Raw genomic sequence first — 26469 nt, forward strand, 5'->3', positions numbered from 1 at the left:
CCTATATATGCTCATTTCTTTATTAATACAATACATGGCATCCTGTTGTGTTACCAAAGATATTTATTTCCATAAAATATTTCGGGTATCCACTAGGAATATCTTTAACAGTGGGATTACCTAACACTTTGCTGCCACCCAGCTAGTGATGATCAATGGCGGCAGCCCGATGTGCCTATACATATAAACCGCAGAGGTTGGTGTAGGTGTTGGTGGTAGCACAACTGATCGATTCAAGTGGATGAGAGAACATTTTGTACTACATGTGCTCGGGGCCGGGGAGTAGTATTGCATAGCTAGCTGTCCGATCCAGAAGGGAAAAATGGCTCGTAGGGTTCATGGGACGGGAGGGGTAGTGCGGAGTAGTACTAGGTACGTGCCGCACCTGGTGATGATACTGGCGCAGTTGTGCTTCGCGCTCATGTCCTTTATCACCGAGGCCGCCATGGACATGGAGCTCAACTCGTACGTCTATGTGACGTACAGACATCTTCTCGTTGCTCTTCTCATCTAGCCTTTTGCCTACTACTTTGAGAAGTAAGATCGATCGTTCATTTCTTCAAGTTAAAGTAACGATCGCGCAGTTGTTCTCTCATTATATATTCTTTGTCTCCCGTGTGTATATACACCTCCTTTGTCGGTTTGTTGATGTTGTTGTTGTTGTTGTTTGTACGTGCAGGGGGTGTTAGTTTGATCTTCACCCTTGGATCAACGTCCTGAACGGGGGCATCCAACCACTCTATGGTTGGTGGCCTCCCGTCGCATAGCACCAAAAAAAGAAAAGTTAGGGCCGGGGCACGAGCACCAGTAGAGAACAGACCTTTGATCCAAGGGCCAAACCAAGCTCTAGTCCCGGAAAATATTGCGTCCGGAATTAGAGAGACCTTCAGTCCCGGTTGATGGCTCTGCCCAACGGCTCCTGCGCCAGACCGTTGTGGCAGGGGACCTTTAGTCCCGGTTGGAGCCACCAATCGGGACTAAAGATCGACCTTTACTCCCGGTTGGTGGCTCCAACCGGGAGTAAAGCATTTGTCCCGGCTAGTGGCGTGGCCCGGGACTAGAAAGTGACCTTTAGTCCTGGTTGGATCCACCAACCGGGACTAAAGGTCCCCCCTATAAATCCTGCTGGCCGTCTTCTTCCTCCCCGAGCCCGCCCGAGAGCTTCAGTTCAAATTTAAGCAGTGTTCTTGCTCTTTCTCCATCCATTCTTCGATTCCTCCATCGATTTCTTCGATTCCTCCGTCGATTCTTCGGTTCTAAAGGTTACCAACTTCATACTCTAATGTTTCACCATTGTCTTATCTCATTTTATTCACTATATATATATATATGGTTCTTTATTGTGGTTTTTTTCATTTGTAAGCAATTTGAGCTCTGAAGGGACCGTGACGCCTAAGCGGGGGGGGGGGGGGGGGGGGTGAATTAGGCAACTTAAAATTCTAACTCCAAACTATGGCCTCTTTTTCTAACCCAAGCAAAACCTATGCAATAGATAAACTATCTAAATGTGCAACTATTGGTTTGGCTAGAGTGTTGCTATCTCTACCGCAAACGTAGTAAACTAATCAATGTAAATGCGGAAGCTAAAGAGCAAGGTAGAGATATACAAACTCCCGTCGACGACTCCGGTATTTTTACCGAGGTATCGAGAAGCGCGCAAGCTTCCCCCTAGTCCTCGTTGGAGCCCCTTGCAAGGAATCCCTCGCAAGGGCCAAGCTCCCGGTCGGGTAACTCCGTGGATAGCCTCGGGCCTTCCCCACACGCAAGTGGGTCTCCGATGTGCCTCTCGGCAAGCCTCTCCCGGATGCTCCCCGCCGTCTTCACTATCAAGCTTCCGGCCGAAACGCCGCGGGCCTTGTTCCCTCCGGTACACGGTGGCGGCCACACCACAAACGCGGTTGGTGTGATCTCGCAAGACTTCAAGCCCCTCCGATGTACAACACTTGTGCTGGCAAGCACGGGGTGTCAAGAGGTATGCAAACCTCACTAAACACTAGGCAAACACCTAGAGCAAGCGCATAAGCGGTGGTCTAATCAACCTAAGCACTTCGCAAAGCACTTATGCTAATCACCTAATAAAACACTAAGCACTATGTATGTGGAGATCACTAAAATGGTGTATCAACTCCCTTGGTATGTTTCCTCAGCTCCACACTGCTCAAATGGCCGGTTGGGGGTTGTATTTATAAGCCCCACTGAGAAAGTAGCCGTTGGGGTCGAACTCCCGCAAATCTACTACTGACCGGACGCTGAATCATCCTAACCGGACACGTCCGGTCGTCCCGACTGTTGCAGCCGCGAACCACCGATCGGACGCTTCCAGCGTCCGGTCGCCTGCCATCGGACGCGTCCGGTCATAGTTTCGCACGCCTGGAACCTCTCTATACTCGATCGGACGCTGCGTTTTTACGTCTGGTCGGTTGCCGCCAGCGTCCGGTCCTCGCGTCCGGTCGCCTGTCTGCCGAGCCACCAGGTCCAGCGTCCGGTCGCGCTTCCAGCGTCCGGTCCAGCGTCCGGTTGCCTCTGCGAGCTCGTTTCTTCGCGATCTTGCGTACGGCTTGGTTCCTATCTTCATGCTTGGACTTTGCTTGATATCTTGGGTCTTTTCTTGTGCTCCTAAGGTCTTTCTTAAGGTGTTGATCATCGGATCATCACATCGCCTTCGTCCAAGTCATGTCTTGCACCCTGTTGGACTACAAAACAAACACTTGCAAATTCATTAGTCCAATTTGGTTGTGTTGGTCATCAAACACCAAAATCCAAAGTAAATGGGCTTAGGGTCCATTTTCCTTACAATCTCCCCCTTTTTGGTGATTGATGACAACACGACCAAAGCAAGCAAATGATAGAGATTTTGAAATTTAAAAACTACCTACTTGCTAGGATGCAATGCAAAGGGCAAGGTTATATGATGCTAGAAAATCCTACTTAGATACCAATCGAAAACCATCTTGCCCTTGCAAAAGTCCCTATGTGTCATTATGGATTCCTACAGATTTTACCATTACTTAGTCTAATCCATAATCCACTTTCCTCCCTTTCTTGGACCATTACCACTTGTAGACATCAACTTGATGCTTGCCTTTGGTCCTTCAAATTCTCCCCCTTTGGCATCAAACACCGAAAAGGAAGACATTAGTAGCACAAGGGAGGGTCAAATTTCGTGATCCTTTGTGTATAGAATGAAATGGATCACAAAATTTGACTCTCACATTATATAGACTAAGCTCCCCTTAAATGTATGCATACATATGGTAGAAAGCAAAGCATATGCATAAATAGCAATTTATTGCACAAGAGAGTTTAAGTCTATATAATGCATGGAGAAAGCATATAAATATGGAATGAAAACAACATGATGATGCCAATTAAAGAATGATGCTTAACTCCGGGGACTCCAATTTCCTTACAATGAGACTACTACACATCGGTTTGAAAAATTGATACCATTTGAAAAAGTGTTAGTCTCAAAGCATCCAAGTTGTAGATTAAGCTCCCCCTAAATTTGTGCACACAAGTGTTGAATACTTGTAAAATTTGTGCACATTGATTTAAGTATCAAAATACCACTTGAAAGATGATATTTGGGAGAGATTATCTACACTTTGGACTTTGGCACATATTAGATAGTTAATTGTAAAACAAGCTATGTGCCGTGCTCCTAAACAATTTTAAACCATGTAGGTTTGCTCCAAGGGTTGATAATGAAACTGAGCAAGCCTACCATATGATATACCTATTGAATGCATGACAAAATATTTAAGCATTGTAAATGCAAACATTAGGCATATAAGATAACTAGATGCTTTAAGAGTATACCAATTGAAAGACAATACCAATTGAAACAAATGCTAATTGAAAGTAATGACATCTAGTTACCTAACATGGGAAGGGGAATTTGGGTCCATAGTATTCACTAACCTACTTGGCAATGACTTTGTCCATCATGATGCACCCCATGAAATGCACCCATAACTTTGCCAAGTCTCCAAATTCCCTGATGTCCGACGGACTTCTCACTTCCCTTTCGGGATCCAAACCTTCTTGGTGCTCTTCATGTTGAAATGATTTCCTTTGGCACCCAAAAGCGTTTGACCCCATTGTTTGCTTGCTTGTTCACCTTGATGGCCACCACCTTGTCATTTTTCTTCTTCTTCAAGAGATAAGGTGTGGAGGCCTTCTTGTCCACCTTGTTGGTGTAGGTGTTGGAGAGCTTGCTTGTTTGCTTTTTCTCCTTCTTCTTTGCTCCTCCCCCATTCTTCACCTTGCACTCATAGGACTTGTGGCCTTCTTTGTGGCACACGTAGCAAACCACGGTTTGTCCTTCATCAAGCTTCTTCACTCCCTTGATGGTGTTATCTTGATGAAGTTGGGTTTGCTTCGCCTTGCCTTTCACTTGAGTCAAGTCCTTGGTGAGGCGAGCTACTTCTTGCTTGAGTTGCTCATTCTCTTTTGCAACCTCTTGTGTGCATGTATCTACAATCACTTTCTCAACACAAGCTTGGTTGCACAAAGGTGAGTCTAAACATAAATCATTACAAGAGGTAGATGCATCCTTTTTAATTATGTCATTTCTTTTAGATGCCTTGGTGGGGGTATTTTTGACGGCCTCAAGATTAGCAACTTTATTTGTTAGCTCATCACAATGTTTGCACATGATTTCCATTTTAGCAAGCAAACTTTGATAATCATTTTGTGAGCTAGCTAACTTTTCTTTTAATTTTTCATTTTTCTTTTCAAGTTGCTTATCATTAATTGTGCATGCACTTGTGTTGCACTAGCCTCAAGTTGCTCAATTTTAGTAGATAGTTCAACATTGAGATTTGTAAAGTTTTCATATTGTTCAAGCAAATTCTTGTATGCTTCTTGTGAACTACCTAGCTCTTCTTTTAAATTTTTGAGCTTCTTTTGTTGACTAGTGCAAACTTTAGCATATTTAAGATTTTGTTGCACAATTGTATTGTAAGAAGGCAAATCATCATCACTATCACTCTCACTAGAGGATGAGCTTTCGTTACCTCGTGCCATAAGGCACACACGAGAAGAGCTTGATGATGAGTGCTTGTGACCTCGCCTCTTGTGATGGTTTTCTTCTTCACTTGAAGAATCATCCCATGACCTTATTGTTAGTGAGGGCTTTGTTCTTGCACGCCTTCTTCTTTGCCTTGGGTGTGGGCTTGTTTGGACAAACTTCCACAAAGTGCCCCATCTCGCCGCATCCGTAGCATCCTCTCTTTCTTTGCTCATTTCTTTGATTGGTGAAAATGAGATCTTGAATTTGGATGGGCACACCCTTGACATTGAGCCTTTGGATCATCTTCTCCACCTTGTTGATTAATTTGATTGATTCTTCATCAAGGTCGGAGGTGGAGGAGGAAGATTGATCATCATCACTTGATTCTTGTTCATCATCATCATCATCCTCATCCTCATCTTCTTCTTCTTCACTTGAGGAGCTTGAGCTTGAGCTTGACTCAACTTTCTTGCCCTTCATCTTTTTCTTTCTCACTACAAGCGAGAGCTTTGCCTTTGCTTGATGAAGATGCTTCTCCTTGACCCATCTTACATGACATTTCAAATGCCACTAGCTTGCCAATGACAATGCCCGGGGTCATGGTGCTCAAGTTCTCCATGTTGTGAAGGATGGTGATGATGCTTGCATATTTCTTTTGTGGTAGAATGGAGATGATCTTCCTCACGATGTCCGCATCATCTAGCTTTAATAATCCTATTGAATGGAGCTCATTGATAATTAGATTCAATCGAGAATACATATCAAGAACAAGCTCATCATCATTCATAGCAAAGGAATCATAATTTTGCTTAGCTAGACAATATTTTTGCTCACGGACATTACTTGTGCCATCATAGGAGCTCTTGGAGTTTTAACCAAATTTCATGTGCCGTATTTAATGTGAACACTTGGTTAAACACATCCATGCTAAATGATTCAAATAAGCAATTCTTAGCTCTAGCATTAAAATGCATTTCTTTTTCGTCACTCTTTGTGGGCTTTTCGGGATTCTTAATGAGTTTCATCCCATCACGAGTGACTCTCCATACACCTAAATCAACCGCCTCAAGGTGGCAAGCCATTCTAGCCTTATAGTAGAGGAAGTTAGTGCCATCAAATTGTGGAGGCCTAGCGGTATCCATCCCAACCACTCTACAATAGCGTTGGCTCAACGGCGATTAAGCCAAGGGTCCAAATAAGAGCCAACCGGCTCTGATACCAATTAAAGGGACCGTGACGCCTAAGAGGGGAGGGGGGGTGAATTAGGCAACTTAAAATTCTAACTCCAAACTATGGCCTCTTTTTCTAACCCAAGCAAAACATATGCAATAGATAAACTATCTAAATGTGCAACTATTGGTTTGGCTAGAGTGTTGCTATCTCTACCGCAAACGTAGTAAAGTAATCAATGTAAATGCGGAAGCTAAAGAGCAAGGTAGAGATATGCAAACTCCCGTCGACGACTCCGGTATTTTTACCGAGGTATCGAGAAGCGCGCAAGCTTCCCCCTAGTCCTCGTTGGAGCCCCTCGCAAGGAATCCCTCGCAAGGGCCAAGCTCCCGGTCGGGTAACTCCGTGGATAGCCTCGGGCCTTCCCCACGCGCAAGTGGGTCTCCGATGTGCCTCTCGGCAAGCCTCTCCCGGATGCTCCCCGCCGTCTTCACTATCAAGCTTTCGGCCGAAAATGCCGTGGGCCTTGTTCCCTCCGGTACACGGTGGCGGCCACACCACAAACGCGGTTGGTGTGATCTCGCAAGACTTCAAGCCCCTCCGATGTACAACACTTGTGCTCGCAAGCACGGGGTGGCAAGAGGTATGCAAACCTCACTAAACACTAGGCAAACACCTAGAGCAAGCGCATAAGCGGTGGTCTAATCAACCTAAGCACTTCGCAAAGCACTTATGCTAATCACCTAATAAAACACTAAGCACTATGCATGTGGAGATCACTAAAATGGTGTATCAACTCCCTTGGTATGTTTCCTCAGCTCCACACTGCTCAAATGGCCGGTTGGGGGTTGTATTTATAAGCCCCACTGAGAAAGTAGCCGTTGGGGTCGAACTCCCGCAAATCTGCTGCTGACCGGACGCTGAATCGTCCTGACCGGACGCGTCCGGTCGTCCCAACCATTGCAGCCGCGAACCACCGATCGGACACTTCCAGCATCCGGTCGCCTGCCACCAGACGCGTCCGGTCGTAGTTTCGCGCGCCTGGAAGCTCTTTGTACTCGATCGGACGCTGCGTTTCTGCGTCCGATCGGTTGCCGCCAGCGTCCGGTCCTCACGTTCGGTCGCCTGTCTGCCGAGCCACCGGTCCAGCGTCCAGTCGCGCTTCCAGCGTCTGGTCCAGCGTCCGATCGCCTCTGCAAGCTCGTTTCTTCGCGATCTTGCGTACGGCTTGGTTCCTATCTTCATGCTTGGACTTTGCTTGATATCTTGGGTCTTTTCTTGTGCTCCTAAGGTCTTTCTTAAGGTGTTGATCATCGGATCATCACGTCGCCTTCGTCCAAGTCATGTCTTGCACCCTGTTGGTACTACAAAACAAACACTTGCAAATTCATTAGTCCAATTTGGTTGTGTTGGTCATCAAACACCAAAATCCAAAGTAAATGGGCTTTGGGTCCATTTTCCTTACAAGCTCAAAATCACTTCAAGCTTGCATATTTACATGAAGGAAGGTTAAAGTAGCTATTAAAAACTAGTATTCACCGTTCATTTGTAGCATGCATAGCACACTTCATTGTTTAGAGATATAGAGAATTTTAGAGTTTTTTAATTTTATTTGTTTATAAAATGAGAAATTTATAGTGTATTAAAAAATGAGTATAGAGAGTAGATGGCAACTGCTTCCGGGTCCTCGGCCTCTCATGGGTTTCCAAAGCGACTTAGGCCGGGCCTCCCACTCATTGCATGCGGCAAGTGTTGTGATGAGACGAAGATTGTGATGGAGTACCGAGTGAAGAAGGAGGGTCCCAACAAGGGTCGCATTTTCTACAAGTGTCCAGATCGCAATGTGAGTTATTTTATCATATTTAATGACTATGGTTAGTTTATACCTATTTTCATGATGGTTGTGATTAAAGTTCTAATTTTCTGTTTTAATTTTAGTGGGATGGCACTGGATGTTCAGGCTTCTACTAGGAGGAAGAGTATGTTGAACTCATGCAAAAATATCTTGCACAACAGGCAGATATGGCGGCTAATGAGGCAGTGATCCAGCCGAAGAAGCCCAAAGATGTTGAACAAATGGGGGATCTATCTGTTTTAGTTAGGATTGGTCGCGAAATCCTTGTGCTACTGAAGTGCATTTTAGCTTTAGTGTTTTTAGTGGTAGTTGGGATTGTCTACATTGTAGCGAGGCTTTCTTAAATTTATAGCTTTTGTGGTGGTATGCATGTTGTATAATTAACTAATTATGTTCTAGGTTTTAATACGGTATTTATGTCATGTAATGCAGATGAGTCGGCATTGGATGTACAATGCTGATCGTCGCTCCCAAGAGTTCATAGACGGCGTGCATTCTTTGTTACGTGCGGCCGAGGCAAACGAACACGATGGTTTCATGTGCTGCCCATGTGTCGTATGTAAGAATACGATGGAATATGCTAACTCAAAGACTCTTCATTCACACTTGTTCAAGTCGGGTTTCATGCCAAACTATATTTATTGGACGAAGCACGGAGAAACCGGAGTTGTAATGGAAGAAGGTGAAGAAGAACAATGGGGCGATGATGACATTTTTGCTGAATATGGTGCCTTCAATGATACTGCAATGGGGGAAGCTGAAGAGGAGGTAGGGGCAAAGGAGAAGCCCGCTGAAGAAGAGGTGGGGGCAGAGGAGAAGCCCGCTGAAGAAGAGGTAGGGGTAGAGGAGCCCGCTGACGATCTTGGTCAGGCCATTCGTGATGCACAAAGAGAATGCGAAAGTGAAAAGGAGAAGATCAAGTTCGACCGCATACTAGAGGATCACAAGAAATTGCTATACCCAACTTGTGATGCGGGGCAGAAAAAATTAGGTACCACATTGGAATTGCTGCAATGGAAGGCAAAGAATGGTGTATGTGACAAGGGATTCGCGGAGTTACTAAAAATCCAAAAGAAGATGCTTCCGAAGGATAACGAATTGCCCAGCACTACGTACGAAGCAAAACAGGTAGTCTGCCCTTTAGGATTAGAAATCCAGAAGATACATGCATGTCCTAATGACTGCATCCTCTACCGTGGCACAGAGTACGAGAAGTTGGATGCATGCCTTGTATGTCACGTGTCGCGGTATAAGATCAGGCAAGATAGCCCTGGTGATGTTGAGGGCGAACGTCCCAAGAAGAAAATCCCTGCCAAGGTTATGTGGTATGCTCCTATAATACCACGCTTAAAACGTCTTTTTAGAAACAGAGACCATGCAAAGTTGTTGCGATGGCACAAAGAAGACCGTAAGGTAGACAATATGTTGAGACACCCTGCTGATGGGTCCCAGTGGAGAACAATCGATAGAGAATTCCCCGAGTTTGCAAGTGACGCAAGAAACTTAAGGTTTGCTTTAAGTACGGATGGTATGAATCATTTCGGGGAGCAGAGCAGTAGTCACAGCACTTGGCTTATACTCTATGTATCTACAACCTTCCTCCCTGGTTATGCATGAAGCGTAAGTTTATTATGATGCCGGTGCTCATCCAAGGCCCAAAGCAACCTGGCAACGACATCGATGTGTACCTGAGGCCACTAGTTGAAGAACTTCTACTTTTGTGGAACAAGCTAGGTGTACGCGTGTGGGATGAGCACAAGCAGGAGCACTTTGACCTGCGAGCATTGTTGTTCGTAACAATCAATGATTGGCCAGCTCTAAGTAATCTTTCAGGACAATCAAACAAGGGATATAATGCATGCACGCACTGTTTCGGTGACATGAAAGGTATATTCTTGAAAAAGTGTTGCAAGGTCGTGTACCTTGGGCATCGATGATTTCTTCCTGCAAATCACCCCGTAAGAAAGAAAGGCAAGCATTTTAAAGGTAAGACAGAGCACCAGACCAAGCCTCGCAACTGAACTAGTGAGGACGTCCTCGATATGGTCAATGATGTGAAAGTAATATTTGGAAAGGGACCTGGCAGCCAACCTGTTTTGAAGGACGCCAATGGTCACGCACCCATGTGGAAGAAGAAGTCCATATTTTGGGAGCTACCCTATTAGCAAGTCCTAGAGGTCCGCAGCGCGATCGACGTGATGCACCTGACGAACAATCTTTGGGTGAACCTGCTAGGCTTCATGGGCGTGTATGGGAAGCCTAAGGACACAATTGAAGCACGACAGGACCTGCGGTGTTTGAAAGAATGAGACAACCTGCATCCAGAGAAGACAGATGATGGACGCCAGTACTTAAGTCCTACCAGCTACACTCTTAGCAAAGAAGAGAAGGATAGCTTGTTTGAATGCCTAGATAGCATTAAGGTACTGTCTGGATTCTCCTCAAATATAAAGGGTATAATAAATGTGCCAGAGAAGAAATTTGGACACTTAAAGTCCCATGACTGCCACGTGCTCGTGACTCAATTGCTTCCAGTTGCATTAAGAGAAATTCTACCGCTAAATGTACGTCTAGCCACCGTGAAGCTATGTGCATTCCTCAATGCAATTTCTCAGAAGGCAATCGATCCAATGGATCTAGCAAAACTACAGAATGATGTGGTTCAATGTCTTGTCAGCTTTGAGTTGGTATTCCCTCCTTCCTTCTTTGATATCATGACACACCTCCTAGTTCATCTGGTCAAGGAGATTACTATTCTCGGTCCTATGTTCCTACACAACATGTTCCCCTTTGAGAGGTTTATGAGAATCCTGAAGAAATATGTTCACAACCGTGCTCGGCCAGAAGGAAGCATCGCTAAGGACTATGGAACAGAGGAGGTCATTGAGTTCTGTGTTGACTTCATTCCCGATATTAACCCGATTGGTGTTCCTGAATCACGACACGAGGGGAGACTAAGTGGAAAGGGGACACTAGGGAAGAAAACATATATTGGTAAGTGTGATGATTATTTCAATAAAGCACACTACACAGTTCTACAGAACTCCTCCTTGGTAGATCCATATATCGAGACACACAAGAACCTCCTCCGATCTGAGTTCTCAGGGAAGTCTGAAGCATGGATTACGCGTTAGCACATGGAAACTTTCAGCGACTGGTTGCGAAAAGAATGTCAGGGTGATGAGAGTATTGATGAGGAGCTGTATTTGTTGGCTAGGCAGCCATTGTGGCATATCCTCACATACAAAGGGTACGAGATAAATGGGAATATATTTTACATAGTAGCACAAGATAAAAGGAGCACCAACTAGAACAGTGGTGTCCGCACAGATGCCACCGACCCTAGTGGGAATAAGCAAACATACTATGGCCGCATAGAGGAGATATGAGAACTAGACTATGCATCTCATTTTAAGGTACCTTTGTTCAAGTGCCAGTGGGTAAAGACGACTGGAGGTGGCGTAGCAGTTGACAACCAGTATGGAATGACAACAGTGGACCTCAATAATATTAGGTACAAAGGCGAACCGTTTGTCCTTGCGAAGGATGTGACTCAGGTGTTCTATGTCAAGGACATGTCTACAAAACCGAAGAGAGGGAAAAACGACAACCACCCAATCAATGATGAGCCAAAGCGCCACATAGTTCTTTCAGAAAAAAGAAACATCGTCGGAATCGAAGACAAGTCAGACATGTCAGAAGATTATGAAAAGGATGACCGAATTTCACCCTTCACAGTGAACAAAGACCCTAGCATCTAGCTAAACGATGAGGACACTCCATGATTACGGCACGATCATAACCAAGGGACATACGTCAAGAAGAAGTTCATTACTGTGCTAGCTTGATATATATATATTGATGTTCAATAGTGTGTATTAGAGATATTATGTAATAATTATGAATTTATGTTTGATGTTGAATTATGTCACGTTGAAATGATGTGAAAACAAATTTATGTTTGATGTTGGGATTATGTCACGTTGAAATGATGTGAAAACAAATTTATGTTTGATGGTGGGATTATGTCACGTTCAAATGATGTGAAAACAAATTTCCAGTCGAAACACAAGAGTTTTTCTGAATTTAATTAAACACTATATTTTTGCATTATCGAAATAGTAATTTAAACACTATATTGTGTTTTAAAACTTGTTAAAAAAATTAAAACTTTAGGTCACATAATTTTCCTGTGTGCAATAAAGCAAAATAGAATCTATATTTTTTTAAATATTTTTATGTCTTTTATTTAATTTTCTGTGCAATTAACTATCCTTTTATCATTTGTGTAAAAAGAAATATATTAAAATCCTAATGAATTGGCGGGCAGCGAAACTGCAGTTTGGCTGCCCGCCAAAAACCTTTAGTCCCGGGCGCCACCACCAGCCGGGACTAAAGGTTAGTCCCGGGCGCCACCACCACCCAGGACTAAAGGTGTGACCTTTAGTCCCGGGCGTTAACAGGGCTCGGGACTAAAGGGCCTTTAGTCCCGGCTGGTGGTGGCGCCCGGGACTAAAAGTCCTCTCCCTTATATAGCCTCTGCGCTCGCCCCGGCCCCTCTTCTTCCTCCTCCCCACTGCCGAGCCAAGCCCTAACAGACCCGCCGCCGCTTGTTCGATCCGCTGCCGACGCCGCACCTCGCGAGCGCCTGCACGCGCACCGGCGCCCCACCGCCCCGACGTCGCATGTCCCGACTAAGCGCGCTCACCGACGCGCCACCCCTCGACCACCCCAGCCCGTCCCCGCTCCACCACGGCCATCCCCGCCCCTGCCCCGCTCCGCCGCGGCCGATCCCGCTCTACCGTGGCCATCCCGGCCCCGCTCCGCCGTGGCCGTCCCCGCCCCGGCCCCACTGCGGCGCAGCCATCCCCGGCCCGGTCCCGCTCCGCCACGGCCGGCCCCGCTCCGCCGCGGCCGTCCCCGCCCCAGCCCCGCTCCGCCACAGCCGTCCCCGCCGCTGGACTGGTGCCCTGCCCCCTGAACCGCCGGATTGGAGGAGAGGAGGAGCAGGGCAGTAGAGGAGAGAAGGGAGGTGGAGGAGAGAAGGGAGAAGGAAGAAGGAGAAGGGAGGATAAGGAGAAGGGAGAAGGAAGAAGGAAGAAGGAGAATGGAGGAGGAAGGAGAAGGGAGGAGGAGGAGCCTCGGCCGCCGGCCACTCCCCTCGTTGCCTCGTCATCACCACCTCCAGACGCCCATCACCGCCGACCCCTACGTACGTCGATCATCACCGCCGACCCCTACGTACGTTGATATGTGTTTGTATGTGATATATGCAGAGGAACGCCTCATTGTGTTGTATGCGGAGCAACGCCGTCGTTGTGTTGTATGCAGAGCAACACCGCGTCGTTGTGTTGTATGCGGAGCAACGCCGCCTCGTTGTGTTGTATGCGGAAGCAACGCCGCCTCGTTGTGTTGTATGCGGAGCAATGCCGCCTCGTTGTGTTGTATGCAGAGCAACGTCGCCCCGTTGTTGTATATGCGGAGCAACGCCGCCCCGTTGTTGTATATGCGGAGCAACACCGCCCCGTTGTTGTATACCCTAGCGAGAACGACGATTCGCCCTAGCGAGAACGACGATTCGCCCTAGCGAGAATGACGAATTCACCCTAGCGAGAATGACAAATTCACCCTAGCGAGAACGATGAATTCGCCATGTCGTTCTCGCTAGAGCGAATTGTCTTCTCGCTAGGGCGAATTCGTCGTTCTCGCTAGGGCGAATTCGTCGTTTATATGACTTGTTTATATATATGACTTGTTTATATGACTTGTTTACATATATGACTTGTTGACATATATGATTGTTTACATATATGAATTGTTTATATATATGACTTGTTTATATGACTTATTTATATATGTGACTTAGATTTATTTTGTTTATGACTTATTGTACATATATGACTTTTTTACATATATGACTTGTTTATATATATGTGACTTAGATAAATTTGTATATGACTTATTGTATATATATGACTTGTTGATATATGTGACTTAAATTTTGTTAGATATGGCTGCCCCGGGAGACAACATGGAGGAAGAAATGATGAATATTATTGCCAATGCTGGTGAGCAGGATGTTGATGACGGAAGTCAATACCTAGCTCTTGAAAATGAGCAAGAAAATGTTTTGCAAGAAAATACATGCGAGGTATATATACTAAATATATATTATATGTGACTATTGTATATATTTCTGTGTACAAAAGATATTTATTTATTATTTTTTTATATGTAGCCCTCTGGATCGGCGACCACAACGGCGAAGAGCAAAAATGTTCGAGGACCGAAGAAACCCCTGGAGGGCCGGTACATAATATCGGAATTCAACATCGAGATAGGCGAACCACTTGGTCCACATAAAAGGAAATTCGTGGAACACTGTGGGTACCTTGTAAGGGACAGAATTCTAATCAGTATCCGTGAATGGAAGAAAAAGATCAACGAGCCTGATGTTAGTTTTGTCTCTGATGTTGACAAGAATTTTCTCTGGAATGATATCCTTGCCCATTTCATGTTGCAAGCGGATGATTATGATGATATCAACGACGATGAATTGAAGGAGCTAGTTCGATCATGGGCTATGAAGAAGATGGCCACACAATTCTAGACTTGGAAGAAACACCTATACAACACATACATCAAGAAGAACGAAACGCCGAATTTCAATACTGCTACGGGCCCGATCTCGAAACAGAGGCCCTATTGGAATGATTTCGTAGAATACAAGACATCAGCAGAGGGTGAGGCACGGGTGAGAAGGAACCAAGAGAATGCCGCAAAAAAGGTATACCACCATGACATGGGATCAGGTGGCTACGATACTGCCATTCCAAAGTGGCAAAAAATGGAAGCGGACATTATTGCCAAGGGAATCGAACCAGAATTAGCCAAGTGGCCCCCACGCTCAAAGAATTGGTTTTTTGGTCATGGGGGAAGACTCGACCCACAGACCAGTCTGGCAGTGTGTGGGCAAAAACTCGAAACAGCAGCACACCGATTGGCTTTTGCTATAGAAGCTAAAGAGATTGGTGTGTTCAAGCCCAATAACGAGAAGGATGAGCTGACGTATGCCATCAGGACTGCTGAACACACTGGCCGAACTAGAGGCTTAGGACGCAACACTCCATGGGTTCATGGTTTCCCTAATGACAGGGAAACCTACCGAAGCCGCCAAAGAAGCAAGGAGGAGCAAGCAGCCCGGTTGACAATGTTGGAGGAAATGGTGCTTGAAGCAAAGGAGCGAGAAAAAGCAATGGAAACAAGAATGCAGGAAGAAATTAGAAAGCAAGTGCAGATAGCAATGAGTGCCTAGAGGTAGGCATTAGAGCCAGGAATGAATGTTAATATTAGCCCCCCCCCCCCCCTGGTCAGTTGAAAAGTAGCTGCGCTTCCACTGAGCTGCCAAAGCAAGATGACGCAGCGCTGCGCTTCCCCGTGGATGATGTCACTACTCTAATGACATCAATTGAGCTACATGTTCCAAGGGGGAATGACACAATCAAGGTCGCTATCGGTGTTTTTACTCCTCCAGACCCTACCAAGACACCAAGAATCCATGGGGTACCAATACAACCTGGATATGCTAGGGTCGCAGTGGATAAAGTGAGCAAAGGTTATGAGGATCTAGCTCTTGACATTCCTGGAGGTGATGGAGAGAAGACTCTAGGAGAAGCAGAGAAGACATATATACTATGGTGCAAGCGCTACATCATTATCCCTAGGGCGTCTGCTCCACCGCCAGCAGACATTAGGTGCGGACAAAAGTTAACAAAACAATTTTTTGATAATTTTCTATGGGCATGACTAATAATAAGCATTTACTTATATCTCATTATTTTTTGTACTCACAAAGTAGGGCCTCCGCCAACCAAAGTCCAGTTGTTGCTTCTCCCGACCATCATAGTGCTCAGGGCAATGATGACGCCTTCGAAGGCACTGCTGCATCCCCACCATCTCCAACTCCTCCGCCGCCTCCAAGGAAGTCTACAACTCCTCCGCCGAGGTCTCCAACTCCTCTGCCGCCTCCAAAGCCTGCACTACCTCCAATGCGGTCTCCAACGCCTCCCCCGCCTCCAAGGAAGCCAGCCCCTAAGAGGTCCACCCCGCAAACGAAGCCGTTGCCCTGCCCGCCGGCAAAGAAGCAGAAAGCAAATACTCATCCAGTTATTCCCCAAAAACTATCTTATGAGAAAAGTGAACAGGAATTAAAGGATGCAGTACAAAAAGAAGTGACAGATTTCTTTGAAGGTGCAAAATAGGCATGACGAGCGAGGGAGAACCCGGAGCCATCATACTTCTTCCTACCTCTAGATCAGCTAAGAAAGAAGTTGGAACAAAAAAAAAACGGGATTCTCTTAAGAGCACCGCGAAACAACCGATATCGGACTATGACCGCTCTCTCACCAAGTCATATGAGGCGGCGCAAAAAAAGAAGAGAGTAGGGAAATGTGTTGCACAACTTGGACAACAATCGCAACAATCAATCCCCCCCTTGTCGTTCCTAACGAATATGGTTCAAACTTAAACTTAGTGGCGGAGGTAGGTGGCTATGAGTCGTTTCTTCGGTTTTATGAGGACACTGGTTTGAACCTTGCCGAAGTGCTCGCTGAAGGACCATCTGCTCTAGAAGTGAATCCTTACAAGAAATTTGTACCAGGCCAGAGTCTATACAACCTAGAGAAATTAGGTGAACTGGGTACGCAAATGTACCTGCTAAACGGGTGGTACATGTCGGCGTCTGATGCGGGACAAATCTATCTTTCTGTCGGAATTAGAAACCACCATTACTTCCGTGGCAATGACATTATCTATGTTGAGCTTCTAGAATTACACCAACTATGCCACCTGGACTCTCTCGACAAAAGTCTCATTAGCTGCTATTGTCTGTAAGTGTGATTATTTTCTACTATATTCACAATTTCTTTATTATATATTCACAATATATATTCACAATTTTCATGTATGCAGATATGAGATGATAGAACTTAGAAAGAGAAAGGATAATGATGTTGGGTTCGTTGATCCGTATGTCGTATACAAACACCCTAACCCCCCGAAGGATTATAAGCCTCAACCTGAGAGAAATCTCATGAATTTCTTAGTGAACCAACACGACAAGAAGGAGATACTCTTCCCCTACAACTTCAAGTGAGTGTTATTATAAGTAATTAATGTCGATCATATATATGGGACATCAATATTTCCTTACTAGCTAGTTACCTCTCTTAGACACACACACACACACACACACACACATATATATATATATATATATATATATATATATATATATATATATATATATATATATATATATATATATATATATATATATATATATATATATATATATATATACGTATGTATATGTTTATGCAGCAATCACTGGATATTGATGGTCATCGATATGGTCAATAGTAGATTGAAAATCTTAGACTTGTTGAGAAAACCACAAACGGAGTATCAAGACATGATAGATATTATACAAGGGTAATTAATTTAGTTTCTCTATAACAACATATATATATAATAGCACCGATCTCTCAACAATTATTAAAGGTTAAATTATTTTTTTTATTTTATTAGGAGCAGAGTTTGGAAAAGGTTCATTGAGGAACAAAAAATGAAACATTGCAAAGCGCCACTGGGTGTAATCGCACACAAAGTAAGTACTATAACTACACATTTATATTCAATTAACACCATATGATGATTTCAATTCACCCTAATTGATTTTTTTGTCGTAAAAGTGGGTTCTAAGGCAGGAGCAGGGTAACAACTACTGTGGATACTATGTTTGCGAGTTCATCATGGCGTACTCAAAGTACGTATATAAATACTTTTTTCCTTTAACTTTTATTGCTCTCATTTGTATAAGTAATTACATGAGCAATACACATACATATACATATATATATATATATATTAATACTTTTTCCTTTAACTTTTATTGAAGACTGAATGGTTGAGGGAAAGAGTCATACGACTTGACCAACTTAAAGCAATTCGAGAGACTATAGCAGGATTTCTAAATGACCAGGTCATCAACCCCAATGACGAGTTCTACAATGACCCGAACGAAACATGGATGCCAAATCTGGAGGAGTGAATTGCTAAGGACATAAACAATTTATATATCAAACCTTTGTGATATATATATATGGATGCACATATTATATGTACATAAAATAACGTGTGTATATATATGATCATCATATATATATGCATGTACGCGTATATTCGTTTGTTATTTATGTACAAAGTTCGAACGAAAACTTACACGTGCGAAGTACACATATATATTACTATTAGCAGCGTATTCAAAAATGTATTTTAATATCAAAACTAATCATTAAATGAAAAAAGAAACCAAAAATAGAAACCAGAAAAAGGAAAAAAAAGAGGGACATTTAGTCCCGGTTGGTGTTTCCAACCGGGACTAAAGGTCCTGCCCCGTGGCGGTCCCTGGCCAGGCCTGGAGGCCTCCTTTACTCCCGGTTGGTGTTTCCAACTGGGACTAAAGGTCCCCCTTTAGTCCCGGGCATCAAGCCAGGACTAAAGGAGGGTACCTTTAGTCCCAGATTGGTGCTCCCGGTTGGGAAACCGGGACTAAAGGGGTTTCCCAACCGGGAGCAAAAAGCCTTGCTGCACCAGTGGAGGTACGAAGTTGACCTAAGCCGCCGCAACCCACCTACAGAGAAACCCTAACCCGATCTAGAGGAAGCGGTGCTGCCAACGATGGGAAGACCCACTGCCTTTGCTGTCGCCACTAGACCGCATCTCCACCGCACGACGTTCGACTATGACGCCGCGCCACCGGCGGCCACGTCACTGCGGCGCTATGGCCGCAACTGCCTTAGGGTGAGGTACATGACCAAGCTTCCCCATCTAAGTCTAGTTTATCCCCTGATCTATGTTTTAGAGGTACTATTTCCTATCAATGGTACCAGAGCCAGACCATATAGTGTGTAGATCGCGTGTTGGGGTAGAAAAGAAGAACGATTTTAGAAAGAAGATGAACAGTGGGTTCGGATTTGGCCGGTTAGGGTTTGGTCGAACCCTAAGACCTAACCCAGAGAGAGAAGCAAGGACGGATGGCACAGGGGCCTACCTAGGGCTCACCTGCCATAGTCACCACCGTCGGCGTTGCTTAGATGTTGTGCGGGAAGAACCACCCCGGCCAGGTGGTCACGCCACCGCGCGGCCTACGCCTTGGGCTTCGGGGTCAAGGGCATCACCACAAGGCCGCTCGACGGTGGCGAGCTCACCCTCAGGCGAGCTCGCGCTCCGGCGAGGGGCCCCGCAGCTGCACCGCTACCTTCCTTTTCTTTGCCGCCACGGGCTGCTGTCGCGTTGTGGTCGTCTCTGACTGCGGCGCTGAGGAAGAGAAGGGGAAAGGGATGAGAAAGGAAGAGGAGGAAGGGGAGCCGGACTTGGTCCGGTGGTTGTCTTTCTCACCGGCGCCGATGGTCACTGTGGCCGCCACCGCTGACGCCTACGTGGCGCGAGAGAGAGAAAGGAAATGAAATTAGGGTTTAGCGAAGGGAGCCGACCGACGCCGGTTTTACTCGCGCGAGATCGACGCGGAGCCGTCCATCGTGATGAACGGCCAGGAAACGCCGGGCCGAGTTTTGGCCTAGGCGGGCACGAGTGGCAGGCCGCTTTCCTGGCCTAGGCCCAGGTTGCGGCCTGGGAGGGAGCCGCAGGTGAGCGCGCAAGCTGGGCCAGGCCGTCTCCGTGGTCAGGCCGAATAAGCAGTGAAGAATTAAGCTTTTTCCTTTTTCTTTTTCCCGTGAATTTATTTTTTTCCTAGAAATTGATTATTGGCTCAAATAAAATTAGTTTTGAGGAGTTTATCCTATGGGTAAAATTCATGAATTAAGTTTTCGCTGCAAAGTTTAATGTTTATTATCTTCCAATTAAATTCGAACCAACAGGAGAATTTAATTTAAAGAGCAGTAATATTTAGTAAATTATGATTATATTGATCCTCTAATTAAATTGGGAAAAATGGAAAATTTTAATTAGAGGAGTAGTCCGTTTTTTGTTTAAGTAAGATTATGGTATTATCATTTTCTGACCAACGTTGATGATAACAATATTATAATGAATTTAAGTTTGAAGTTTAAATCTCTGAAAATTTTTACACCAACATGGTGAATTTTTCAGAGAGTTGATAAGGACCAAGAAATGCTCCTAAACTAAAAGAATGTATTTCATTATTAAGTTCCCGCTGCAATGATGTTGATTATCTTCTAATTAAATTCTAACTAATGGGAGAATTTAATTTTGAAGAGTAGTTAAAGGATTTCAAGTTAATTTATGAGTTTTATGTATTAATTCTATTTTTTGTCCAACGGTGATATATAATTGATGTAGAAGCATATTGTATGTTTTATTTTAACCGACGAGATCACTCGGCTGCATGTCAATGGCCTGCAATGCTGGGTATGTGAATGAAAAGGCTTGAGTCAAGCCAGTTCAAGATAGTTTTTGTTAGTTTACTAATTTTCTGATTAAATTGGAACCAGCGGAAAGATTTAATTGGAAAATGAAGTATAAGTGAATGTTTTAGTCGTTATGACTAAGTTTTTGTATATATGTATCCCGCATGGGGAGAAGTTTTGGCATAGTAATTATGCTAGTCCATCCAGCATGGCGCGAGAAGTTTGGATAGCTCTTATGCTATCCTAGTATCGACCATGGCACAATAGAAATGCATCATCATGGTCAATACTAACAAAAGGATAAGGAAAAGATGCAAGCGTGACTTGCAAAAGTACAACTAATAAAAGACCTCATTGAGTTGTTGAAGTGACATAAGAAAAGTGTACTCCTAAACGGATCAAGAAATAACTTTGTTTACATGACACAATCATGTGAATGATGTAAGTTATAAGTGTCTCCTCGTTTACAGGCTTTCTGAATAGTTATCGAAATTATGGCAATAAAGTTCAAGCCATATTTCGAAGGGGAGAATATTAAGATCAATTAAGAAAAATACTCTTCATGAAGAGTGAGATAAAGATCAATTAAGAAAGATACTCTTCATTAAGAGTGAGATAAAGACCGTTGGAGGAGTACAACGGTTACAACAATAATACCCCTAAGCAGAGAAATAGCTAAATTCCTGGACCTTTTAAAGTTCCGACAGAAAAATAGCGTAGTTAGTCTCAAAGATGTTAAGGTGGTGCTTAAAGCGCCATATGAGATTTTAACGGATTAAACCCAAAATAAGATATTTAAAGATACACTATCTTTATAAAAGATGAAAACATCTAGGGGAGCATGGTATGTAGAGGTATGCAGAGACCTAGGACTTGAAGAGAAGCGGGATTGCATGCCCACTTCAGTGATTCAAAAAACAATGAATCTCAATATCTGTTGATGTTGTATGACTTATACAACACCTATTGTTGGCTTTTCAAAGAAGATGAAGAATGTAAACAATGATCTTATAATACAGGAGCCTGTAGAATCAATTGCCTCTTGGCAATGAAGAGCAACAACAACCCCATATGAAAGTGCCAGTAGCTAAGGCCCCAAAAGGTCTTAAAGAATTAGTAAACCAGTTTTCTGATGACTATGAAGTCTATGTTAGTAAAGAAATTTAAATGAAGGGTGATCCCACCTCATTTGAAGAAGCCATGAGAAGCGTTTACTCGTTTAAATGGCTAGAAGCTATGAAAGTTGAAATGAATAACAAAGATGTTTGGGACTTAGAAGAATTTCCTAATGGAGCCAATACAGTAGGCTGTTAATGGGTCTACAAGACGAAATGTGACTCCAAAGGAAATGTAGAAAGATATAAAGTTGAAATGAATTCGATGAATACCAATGATATTTGGGACTTAGAAGTAATTCCTAATGGATCCAAAACAGTAGGCTGTAAAAGGGTCTACAAGACAAAACGTGACTCCAAAGGGAATGTAGAAAGATATAAAGCATGACTTGTGGCAATATGCTTTACGCAAAGAGAATGAATATATTACAATGAGAGTTTTCTCTCCAGTCTTATGTAAGGATTCTTTTAGAATCATAATGGTGTTAATGGCACATTATGATTTAGAGTTACATCAGATGGATATAAAGACGGCATTCCTCAACGGGGATTTATGTGAAAATGACTACGTAGCACAACCCAAAAGGTTTTGTAGTGGAAGAAAAGAACATATGGGATGCCGCCTGTAGAAATCCATTTGTGGGTTAAATGTATGTCTCTAGACATTAGTATTGAAGTTGATGAAAACAATAAGAAAGTTTAGGTTTTTAAAGAAAATGAGAAGGACGATAGCGTTTATGCGAGGATCAAGAATGGAAAATTCATTTTCCATGTCGTGTGAATAGATGACATTCTACTCCTTAGTAGTGATGTTAATCTGTCATTGGAGAAGAAGAAGTTTTGTCCTCAAGTTTCAATGTGAATGATCTTGGTGAAATGTCATTGGTTCTAGGAATCAAAATTCACCGAGATAAAAGAAAATGGGGTATTAGGACTATCGCAAATGTATACTTAGAAAAGATTCTAAAAAAGTAAAGTATGCATGCGAGTAAACATACGCCTACTCCTATAGTCAAAGGTAATAGTTTTGAGAACTTTAAGTGTTTCAGGAACCGATATGAGATCGATCAAATGAACATGGTTCCATATGCTTCATCTGTTGGAAGCTTGACGAGTGTACAAGTACAAGTAAGAACTTACCCTGACGTAGTTTACGTTTTCGGGATATTTTGGCAGAAGTCCAGTTTAGATATGGATCACTGAAATGGAGTTGAAAATGTCTTGCAATTTTGCAAAGTATCATAGGCCTCATGCTGAGTAAGAAAGAACAAGTACTCTCAAGTAGTTAAGGGTACAAATGTTAAGTCTTGGTGAGATGTGTAGTGAAATCCATAGTAGTTGCTAACACTCGCAGTTGGAATATTATTGTGGAAAAGCTCTAAAGAAATAGTTGTGGTGTCATTAGTGATGCATACCATAGTATAGCTTGTCATGAGGCTTAAGGAACAGACAAAAGGAGGTTAAGGAAATTTGTACCCGGATTTAACAATGGTAGGCAACAACAATAACCATTTAAAGTATGTTAACTCCTAAGACAACAAGTCAAGTGTGCTGCCAAACACATTGACACTAAGGTATATGTTGTAAAGGAGAAAATCCAGGATCATTTTGAAAGCATTGAGCACATAAGTACCGAGTAAGTACTTGTGGATCCACTTACCAAAGGCTAACCACCCAGTGCGTTCAGAGAACACATAGTCGACATGGGTTTATAGGAAAGCCTATGATTTCTGGATACTAAGGGCCTAGTTGAGTATCTGTTTCAAAATAGAGAGGTGCGTTGTAGCTGTTTAATCTAATGACAACAGACCGTGATGATGAGGCACGCTCTATGCACTGATCTGTGATGGAATGGGAATAAGATAAAGTAAGTAAGTTAAGTTTAGGGAATAAGGTGAGATCAAGGAGGAGAATGTTAGTTTGATCTCCAACGGCCAATTGGGCCCTTAGATCAACGTCCTGATCAGGGGCGTCCAACCACTCCATGGTTGGTGGGCCCCCATCGCATAGCACCATAAAAGGGAAGTTGGGGCCGGGGCACGAGATACAAAGTTGACCTGAGCCGCCGCAACCCGCCTACAGAGAAACCCTAACCCGATCTAGAGGAAGCGGTGCTGCCAGCGACGGGAAGACCTACTGTCTTCGCCGTCGCCACTAGACCGCATCTCCACCGCACGGTGTTCGACTACGATGCCACGCCACCGGCGGCCATGTCACTGTGGCGCTATGGCCGCAACTGCCTTAGGGCGAGGTACATAACCAAGCTTCCCCATCTAAGTCTAGTTTATCCCCTGATCTACGTTTTAGAGGTACTATTTCCTATCAGGGGTTTGAGGCCTAAAATGACATTCATGCTATTCTTGGAGATATTTGTACTGTCACTTCTAGGGTAATAAAGGGCAAGATCAATGAGAAGAGTACAAGATCGCGTGTATTATTGTTGCTTTTTTTAAAGAAAAAAAAACTTAAGTGAAATGGTTTTTTAGTGAGTTTATTAATTAAGATCGCCTAGCTGCTTGTTTGTCTTGCAGGGTGAGCTTAGGTCCTAACTTGTACTTCGCGAGCTTAGAGTACACATCTCCAACATTTGTCACTTCTATGGTGAATACCGTCCCTTCAATAACTTTTGTCATCGCTATCATCCTCAGGTCGCCGGTGATACAACATACCCTTTCTGTCCTTGTAAAAATTTAATTTTGACAACTGATGATCTCGATGATGAGCTGATCGAATATAATCAGAGATAAAGTTTTGCAGTTTGACGACGATTCTCATTCGATCATCCTGGTTTCAGAATGGAGATTGTAGACGCCAAGAGCCTACGAGGGATGGTCAAAATTGCTGGGACGGTGGTATAGCTCGCCGGGGCGACCACCATGACTCTGTACAAAGGAGAAGCAATAACGAGCCCATACACATACCGGGCAGCAGCGTCGTGCGTCAGAGCTGGTGGAGAGGACCAATCCTCGCATTGGCCAGCTGCTGGTGTTGGTCCATCTGGTTCATTCTACAGGTAGGTGCCAATTAACATCCTCCGATCCAGCCCAAATTAAATCCCTAGCTAGCTTTAGAAAAAAAAAAAAAAAAAATATATATATATATATATATATATATATATATATATATATATATATATATATATATATATATATATATATATATATATATAAGACGAATTAATGCATGATATGTATATATACACAAGTATGCTGGCGAGCACGTACAGGCGTCCTCAATCAAGCGGTACCCAGCCCATTGTTCGCTAACGGCATGGATGTGCACGGTCGGAGGGATTCAGTCAGCCGTGTTCGCAGTGTTGATGCAGCAGTACAAGTGCCAAGATTGGATGATAGGTTTTCTTGGCCTCAAGTTCTGGTGCGTCGTCTACTCGGTAAGTAAAACAAACTGTGCTTAGCTAGTGCAACCCGTAACATGCATGCATATCCGGACTTGGGTTTCCCATTTCGATTCACTGTCGTTTTGTTTTGATCGAGTTTCAGGGAATTGCCTGCAGCGGCTTCACATTCTACGTTCAGCTGTGGTGCACCCAGAAGAAAGGTCCCGTCTTCGTTACCATGTTTGATCCCTTAGCGGCCATCATGGCGGCCATGCTGGCCTATTTCATGTTCGGTGAAAACCTATACATAGGAAGGTATAATCATCTGCGTAATTAATAATGGAATCCAACTCAACAAGTCTGATGACAGCTTATCGTCAATAATCCACTAATGTTGATATATATATGCAGCATAATATATAGGGGGTGCTGTTGTTATTCTGGGCCTATATACATGCTGTTGTGGGGAAAGGGCAAAGACCAAATTGACAAATCAAGCACGGAGCATGAGTCGGAGCGGGATGGCGACCAGTCGGAAGCAAGCTATGCAGTACCGTGAAGCGCCGGAGGGATCATAGAGCACTCAGGGTAGTAGAAGGCAACCAAAATAAATCTTAACATCTTCGTGGGATCTGGAACAATGATAACATCATTAAAAGTAAATTGATTATGATTATAAGGGCGTGTTTGGATCCGTACAATATAGTCAGCTGCTATAAAAATTAGTCGAGGATCCGTTTGTTGGATACTTGAGCTAATAAGTCCAGCTAATATATGTCTTACCTACCACCCAGCTAATTAGCTATTAGTTGATTTCTCTTAACTAACACAGCTAATAATTAGCTGTTGCTAAAAAAAGCTAATAATTAGCTGGGTGGATCCAAATGGAGCCTTGCAAAATTTTATCTTGGGGTGTAGCATTATATATTCTCACTTCGATCTCAGGACTGCACCCATGACTTAGTCCTCTTGGTAAAACGTGTTACCCTTGTATGCGGGTTGTTCGGCTGCGGCTGATAAGCCGGTTGATGCGGTTTTATTGTGAGAGAAAAACACTGTATCATGACCGATAAGACGGGCTGATAAGTTCAAGCGAATAGGACGACTCTATATCTTATATCTTCTATATACAAGTAATCATACACGTGCAACATGCATGTGTTTATATGGTTATGACAGACGACATCAGAAATATAGGCACGTGTTTATATGGTTGTGACTGACAACATATGTGACATGGCGAGCAGCGAAGCCGTGACCGTGCCCAGCCGAGAGCTCCGCCCCGCGCCGAGGACGTGTGAGATCAGTGGAAGAAGAAAATGCCATTGGTTTTTTACATCTTTTTCATTATGCCCCCTAATGCGTGGGGTCCAGGTGAAAGTGAGACAGAGAGGGCGGTGCAGCTGCTTCATGCATGGTGGATCCATAAGATATCCACATGATCTTGTAATGGTCAGGGGTGGATCCAGGGGCTTGGGGGGGCTGCAGCCCCCTCGTGAGCCTCATTTCTCCATTAAATCAATGTTGCT

At 43.9% G+C, this 26469-nt stretch overlaps 1 pseudogene; it reads left to right on the top strand.

The window, feature by feature from the left end:
- Positions 1–322: 322 nt before the first annotated feature.
- On the top strand, positions 323–25499 carry LOC136469036 (WAT1-related protein At1g43650-like; annotated as a pseudogene).
- The last annotated feature ends 970 nt before the right edge of the window (positions 25500–26469 follow it).

The sequence above is a fragment of the Miscanthus floridulus genome, chromosome 1 (assembly GCF_019320115.1).
Source record: "Miscanthus floridulus cultivar M001 chromosome 1, ASM1932011v1, whole genome shotgun sequence".
NCBI lineage: Eukaryota > Viridiplantae > Streptophyta > Magnoliopsida > Poales > Poaceae > Miscanthus > Miscanthus floridulus.